Here is an 8,455-nt window from a genome sequence, read left to right on the forward strand (position 1 = left end):
TATTAATACACATATTTTTTTTTAATTCTCCATGCATTTTCATACGCACAAAAAAATACTACTTCCCTTATTAACTTATAACATTATGACATGATTTTTTTTAAAAATTCCCATAGATAAATAAAATAAAAAAAATAGCTTTTACGATGCTTTAAAAAACAGTTTTCAGTGAGTAGCCCACTCTCATTTTTCTGCCAAAATATATTCGCCATCACGAAACAAGTAGCATTGGGCTTAGAATTATAAGAATATACTTTACAAGTTGAAGTGTTCTGTACAGTTTTATTTTTTCTTTCTTTTTCATACTATATCATAAAATTATTCATCAAATGTTCATCAACTGAAATCTGGGTGAGCTAAGTCAACGAACGGAATCCCGGCACATATAGATGTTGGGGCCCTGTTGAAAAGTAAATAGAGGAAGGCATGAGAGGTCTGGTTTGTCTAACGATAGAGGACAAGATTGATGATGCGGAGTGGAAGGTGTAATAAAGAGATCATTAGTCGAGGCCAGCTGTCGGGGGGTAGCCACCCTGAATTTAGTGGTCCTCCGGGCCGGATCTCAGCGACTACTGTCTAATGTTTGGCGTCTACACTGCTAAGATGATGGTTTGTTTTGGTTCATTTGAATTATAAATCATCACTACTAGGTTATAACAATGTTATAAAAAGAAAAATATTTTATAAACCTCAATTGTTGATAAGAGAATTTCGTTTAATTGTATAAATATAATATTCACATTAGCATAATGTATACATATTAGTAATTGGTTTAGTAGACAATAATTGCATATCCTTTAAGAATAATATAGTAAAAATGGAATGATTCAATTGTATCGAAAAACTCAATTAAAAAATGGTCAAAGTAGGTTATTTATGATTTTAAAACATTCCTATTGGTTTAATGCAGTGGTCCCAACCTTTTTTAGAGGCAGAACCCATTTGGTAGAAGTAGGTAAAGGTGTAATCCCTGTATTTGATATAAATAGAGTGTCAAATGACATATTTAAGGAAAAAATGAAAAAAAGCTAGGATACCTATACAAAACGACTACAAAATATTAAAAAATCTGAGATGATAAGACCCAAAACTATGTTGTGTTGACTTGGAATGACCCATTCCTAAATTATATCGTTAAATCCAGGTGACAATCACAGGTTTAGTGTTTTCCTGGTTAGAAATAATGATGTGTAATAATTTTTATTTGTTGGTTGTTTTTAAAAATTTATTAAAATCTGTAAACAGTGTTAGAAAAACTAATGCAACTATTTTTAAATTATGTACAATTATTTTTTTTAAGCTAACATGCTACTTTAAATGCACACACAATAAAATAGATGTTAAATCGGTACTCTTGACAAAGAAATGGTAATATGTTTCACGTTATATAATATTATTTAAAATAATTTCTGGATGATTTAGTTATAAGAAGTTGTTAATATATTACAAAAATGTTCAGAACCTGTAAACTAGGAATAGATCACCACGATATTGTTCTTCACATATTAATTAAATTAATAAGCCTTACCTGTGAGATAGGTTTCTAAAATAGTTACTTACAACATTAATGTTTGTTGAATTAAATTAAATTGTTTAAATCTCAAACGTATCAACAAAATAATAATAATAAAATAAAACTTTAAACATCGGAGAGAATTGAGTTTGTTTAATATTTTTTTTGCAGACTGGCCTGCGGCTGATGTATTTATTGCGACGAGAGCAGTCATTTCAATAGTCGGGACGTTCCCTCTCCCCGACTATTTATTATTTCTGTCAGAGTTGCGTTTCATTCGAGAGAGGAAATTTAAATATTTCATTTTCTATAGTGCATGCCTCGAATAGTTATACGATGAAGTTGAAAGCAAAAACCAGGGATTGATAATAAAGTAACCCAACATACAACAGTAATTCTAGTTTTAACATTTTAGAGCAAATTATTGTGCACAAAAAATTCAAGGTATTGTATATTTTTAATTAACATATTAAAACTAATATTATATTAAAATGTCGAATAAAAGAATTGAATTCACTGTTGAAGTACCTCAAAATAACAAAATAAGATTCCTGGATATGGACATAATCATAGATGGAGAAAAAATAACCACAAAGTGGACCAAGACAACTAATACAAGCAATAGATTACTAAATTTATTTTCAAATCACCCACATTACCAATATCAAGTCTGCAATAATATGATTTTATGGCGCTTGAATCGGAAAACATAGATCGATTTTTTTTTAATTCTAATTTTCAATGATGAACTAATTATATTTGCCTTTTTGAAGTGAAACTTCTTTAGCAAAGTTATGTAATTAAAAATATATTGAAGCAAATTTATTTCGAGATAAAACAGAAGAGGTTGGAGGGGAGTGAGTAGTCAAGCTGGTCAATCCTAGAGTTTTTTTTATATTTAGGAGTGTAGGAGATTATACAAATTTAACAAATCTCGGCAGTGTTGGTCCGACGGATTGAGCTCCTTGAAGCTTCTATTCGCCTGTTACAATATTAAAAAACTTTAAGAATTGACTTATAAAATGACTGTTCTATTTTTATTATTATTATTAAACTAATCTCTCTTTAATGAGCTATTATTAAAAATTGTATATTGATGCTAAAAAATAGAATAATAACAAGTTTATGAACATTTGAATTAAAATATCTTTAAAACTCAAAATTGGAGTTACATTCTTTACTTCTATACATTTAGTATTGAATCCTCAATGTAATGAGCTTAATTAAAAATTATATCTTAATGCTACACTGTGATAAGTTTGAAGTTTTATTAGTGTGTCAGGGTAAACACACGAGGGTTAGTCATTTTTGTGTGTATAGCCATGATCCATGTTAAACCGTTTCATATTGCTATAGTTAATTTAGTCAAAAGAAAAAGTTTTTATGATAAACTTAATCTAAATAATGAATAGATTTTCCACTAGATAAATTACCTTTATGAACGATAAACTCTTCTTAAAGAAAATATTGCAAGAAGGGGTACAACAATTGACTTATTATTTTCAAGACATATTGAGCACATTCAATCAAACGTTTACGTTTCCTATTTTTGCTACCACAAGCCTATCATGTCAACATTTACTGATAATATGAATGATAATGTAAACAAAACAAATTAATAGTGTAATTTAATAAAACATCATGTAATAATTATAACTAAAAAAAGGAAAAGGGAGTAAATAAATTATTAATAAAATACAACTACTAATTACAATTTGCAGAAGATTGACTTCTGTCGGATAGTCTCAAGACTCCCACAATTTTTCAAATATTTTGATTACGACTAGTAATAATTTAATAATTTCAATTTAAGTGAGATTATTATTATAATTATAATTATATATGAAACCAAAATTAACAATTAGAGCAAATGGAACCTATTAAAGTACGGACTACATTATCGTAATGTGTAAATTTATACACGCATCATGATTTCAAAAGTTATTAAATAACGACAAAATCCACTTTTTGAAAGCCGCAGTGAACGCCACTACGCCGGACAGTCCATTAAACCTTCTCGAACGTTTATTGCTCGGGGGACATAAATGATCATTAAAAGCTCCATAATATCAGCAAGTGCTCCTAATAATAACCTGATTAGCGCAATGTCCTTCACCGAGGGCTCGTATTGAATTTATTTGTTTGCTTTTTAGTTAAAAATAATCTTATATTATTAGAAAATCTATTTGTATTATTTTACAATAATTAACAATAAATGCCCAAGTTAAAAACAATTACGAAATGTTTGTATTATATATATTTTTTATTTTTTCTATTTTTACGTTTCGATTAAATCGATGTAAATATATATAATATAGCGTATGTTCCTCAGTTTTAAGCAGCCATTGTACTTATATACACATGTATACAGGTAGTTAAAGTGTAATAATGAAAATAAAATATTTAATGTTGCTTTTATTATGAAAAGTATTTTATATTTAGAATAGTGTATAAAAACCCACAGTAACTACCGAAAATATTGTTTATCCTATGATGGTGGAAGTCCCACCGCTTGCGTTTCATCACGAGCGTTCCCTCGCGACATTAAATCAATTTACTCATCTATAACTTTTTTTTCTTGAGTTTTAGAACGTCGGTAAATTAGTTTCAGATCAAAAGGCAAAAATTAACCATGATTCGATCATCAATGAAACATTAAAAAAAAAAATCTCTTAGTCTAATCGATCTGTGTTTTCCGATTCAAGCACTATCAAAACACAGAATCATCTTACTACAGATCTGAAACGTTGATGTACGCTAAAAATATCTATGAGATAAATAAATCAATAAGTAGGATCTTTCACAAAATTATCTAACATACACATAACATTTTTCGAATATTACAAAATTTTCGAAATATTACAACTAATATTTTGGGAATTAGAAAATGTTACGTAGCAGATCGTAGTTTTGGTTAAGAGAAGTTTCGTTTGTTAGTAAAATCGATTTTGTAAACTCCTTCAGTTCTTCTCTTGCCCAAATAACTCTGGAATTGCTAATAAAACCATCTACAATATAGGATTATCATAGAAAGTATATTTTTAAAACGAATTTATATCGGCCATTTTTTCTATTCAACGCGTCCTGAGGACTGACGGTTTCAATTTGCAAAAAAAATTCGGGAAAAAAATAACAAAAAGAACAAAATCATATGAAAATTCAATTTAATACTACTCTGTTTGAAAGCGATTAGCCGGCGCAATATATTCAAATTATAATAGCGGATTATTTCGGCAAATTGTCTGGACCCAAATAAAATAACTAAGGTACAAGATTCTTAGATCTATTTTTATTATTTTATTATTTATATATTAGCCTTCTTATGTTCTCCAATTTAAAACAGGAAGGACGAGTTATAGTAAATGTAACCAACCTCCTCTCGCCAGTTTTATTTTCAAGCTCTGCTATGAAAAAAAATCCGCTCCAGGCGATTCGAATCGGCACTGCTTTTGGAGTAATGCTAAGTTTGTGGCTCAAAATTGGCCATTCAATGCCTCGATTTAATTTTATTTCAATTTTAAATTACAACTAATATTTCTTATTTTATTCATATATTTTTATTACTTTTTTTTTTATTTCTTGAGATATTAATAGTTAGCATTTATATCTGAGCTGATTTGCTTTTCTTGAGGTTGAACAAATAATTTCTTACGATTAATATAAGTCATTTACTTGGAATAAGTATAAATTAAAATTATTAACGAATAGTTTTCATCTCTATATATTTATGAAACAATTAAGAGGGATGGTATTAACCGAATGGTATCTTAGAAAACAACAGTTTTTTTTTCAAGTTTTTTTTCTTTTCCTTCTACATGGTGGCGAAATGAAGAACGCTCTACGAACCTCCTCTCTCCCCTCCTGGGCCAGGGAACCAGAGTGTTGTAAAAACAGAAGAGGATGAGGAGGTGAAAAAGTAGACTACACCACTTGAACAAACAGACGAGAGGATTAGGGGACAGCAATCAGGATTACAGAGCCCTGTCAATTATACTATATTTGTATAGTCTGACTCAGCCAATTACTAATTAACATTCTTAGTGGCTGTTTGTTCTTCTCTCATGTCGATGCAGAGGGTGTACAGTGGCCTGCAAAAAAAATTATGAACACTCTACGGACATAGGAGATTACTCTTAATCAGTATGATAAATAGCTAACAGATAACAGAGAGAAAGTGATAATGGTTTTTATATAAGACCCCTTCATGTTTTGACCTGAAAATTTTTCTCCAAGCGATTTGTGAAGGAACTAGTTGTCCCTAACAGCGGGTAATTGTACAAAGTTCATTAGAGTACGATGTTGTTACACGGGTAGATAATAGCACCCCCAATAAGTATAGGTGTCTAATAAGTAGGTAAGTATGCATATTATTAATTAGGAAAAAGTCTGTGGGTTAAGCGTGATCTTGAAGAAATCATAAACTCCTTGTATAACCGTTGTTCTTCCTTGTTTGTATTTCTTTACAATTTACTGAACTCCCGACCCTCCTTGGATTGCAGTGGTTCACATTATTGCTATTATTATTTTATTTACACTTATGTTTTTAAAATTATACGGCCAATAACTACTATAACGGCCAATAGGGCTCTATATGACTATTATGACAATTTGATTTTCTTTAACAATCGATTATGAGAGTTTAATCATGGGAAAAAAATTATTGAATAATGACTATAATTATTGAATAATTTTAATAGATAAAAATAAATTGGCAAAAAAATAAATCGAAGTAATAATAATAAATAGCAAATCGTAGAATGAAAGATATAAAAAAAACAACTTATATTTATAGAATTAATGAAATAAATAACTGATTTACGTACTGAAAAAAATATTTAATAAAAGAAAAAAAACAGTTTATATTAGAATGTCATAATTTAAATAAAGAAAAGTAAATAATGGCCTATTAGTAGAAGTGCCTAGTTGAAAAAAAAGTAAATTGATTCACCCCAATTTTTAATTACTTTGATAAAAACTATGATAGCTAGTCAAAATTGTTGATTCTGCCAAACATAGGTAGAAGGGGGGGGGGGAAAGCAGCTGTTTCATACGTTAATTTTTTTTAAAAAAAAATTTTTAATACCAAATAAAACATCATTTAAAGTAGAGTAAATTTGCATAAATATAATAGAATTATTTACATCCCATAGTTCTCGGAATACAGTTTTTTTAAAAACAACATTTCAAAACAAAAAAACACTTCATAGTGAATTTGTTTTTGGAAAACTAATCTTTGTCATCATAGGGCGTATAGATTTCCGTAACCCTCGAATCAAACCTAGTTTAAGGTCCTATATAGTAGTTTATAATGCTTATCCTCATAGGAGTCGTAGTTTTCATGATACCAAAATAAATTCACAAAATGTTGACTAATAATTCCTCGGACAAAATGTTTGGTTAATGAAAAATATATTTCAGGACCTTAGAACACTTCACTATTAGAACCTTAGGGCACTTCACTATTAGAACCTTAGGGCACTTCACTATATTTCACTAATTTTTAAGCTCGTAATATCTTTTATTCACCTGACTTCGTTTGGTATACTCATCAATTTTGACTAGTAACTACTCATAGTAATCATTAAAGTAACATCAAATTTGGGTGAAATAACTATTTTTACTCTTGGGCTCTTGGACGATATAGAAAGATATAAAGAACAATACATTACACAAAAACATAAAGATTATAAGGAAAAAAGAAAATACCAAATATTTTTAGGAAGATTATTGGTGGAGCGTGTGTAATAGATTATGGAAGATGGTAAAGTAAAGTACACAAATATTAGAAAACTGCTTATTAGTAACCAATGTATCACTTTTCATTACTGTTGTTTTACACCAGCAATGCTATCACTCATTACTATACTTGTTATTAATTAGTATTCTATTGTTTTTGTTTACATATTTTATTTTACTGTGTTTTTCTTTTTTATACAATCTTTATGTTTTTCGTATATTGTCATTGTTTTATGATACTTTTACAATGATTGTATCTTGTTCTCATTTAGCCCTTATGAAGCTCTTCCGAGTTTTCTCATATCTTTATATTTTTATTGACCGCAAACCGGACCAACTTTGCACAATTAAATGTTATATCATCGGTACTGTACCAAAATGCCTGAGTTCATTTTTTCGGAATTTCGATTGTAGATGTAATCCAGTTGTCATTTATTATACTTTATAATTAATTCATTCGTTCTGATATGAACATGATAGAAAACTACGTTAAAAATGAGACAAACCCCTAGATAGAAAAATTTGGAGATTGGTAGTTTGACTTACACCATCGATACATAACTGTGTAAGTTGCAAGGAAATGGACAGAAGGAAAATGATGTAAAGAGGAACATAATGGTAAGTAGACATGGAAAATAAGAATGAAATAGAGGTGTAACAGATGAGCAAGAACAAAAGTGAAAAAAAAAAAAAAGGAGAAATGATACTATTCATTTTTATTTCTCCCTTTTCTCTTTTTTCATTTCTCATACATTATACATTTATGTTTTACCTTTCCCTTTTTATATGATGCTAACTTTTAGCTTTTCCCCCATTATCTTCCTTGACATATTTAACAACGTAACATAAAGGTATCCTTTTTCGCTAGAATTACCTAAATGTAGTATAATGCATAATAAATATTTTTATTTCTTGTTCGAAATTGTTTCATTTCGGTCGACTATGCCATTATTGAGGATAATCATAATTGTCAATTCCACAAATTCACAACAATCATTAAAATAATTGCAGGGTATAATGCCTAAGTCTAACATAATAGAATAAATTAAGAAATAATAAATAATAGAATAAATTAATATATCTGTATAAGTATATATTTTAATTAAAGAAATAATGAATGAAAAATGAAAAAATAACTTTATTCTGGGACATATGTCCCCTAAGAATAATTACAAGGTTCATATAGTGAGATTTTTATCTGGCGAG

The sequence above is a fragment of the Halyomorpha halys genome, unplaced genomic scaffold (assembly GCF_000696795.3).
Source record: "Halyomorpha halys isolate HHAL.00 unplaced genomic scaffold, Hhal_1.1 Scaffold376.1, whole genome shotgun sequence".
Lineage (NCBI taxonomy): Eukaryota > Metazoa > Arthropoda > Insecta > Hemiptera > Pentatomidae > Halyomorpha > Halyomorpha halys.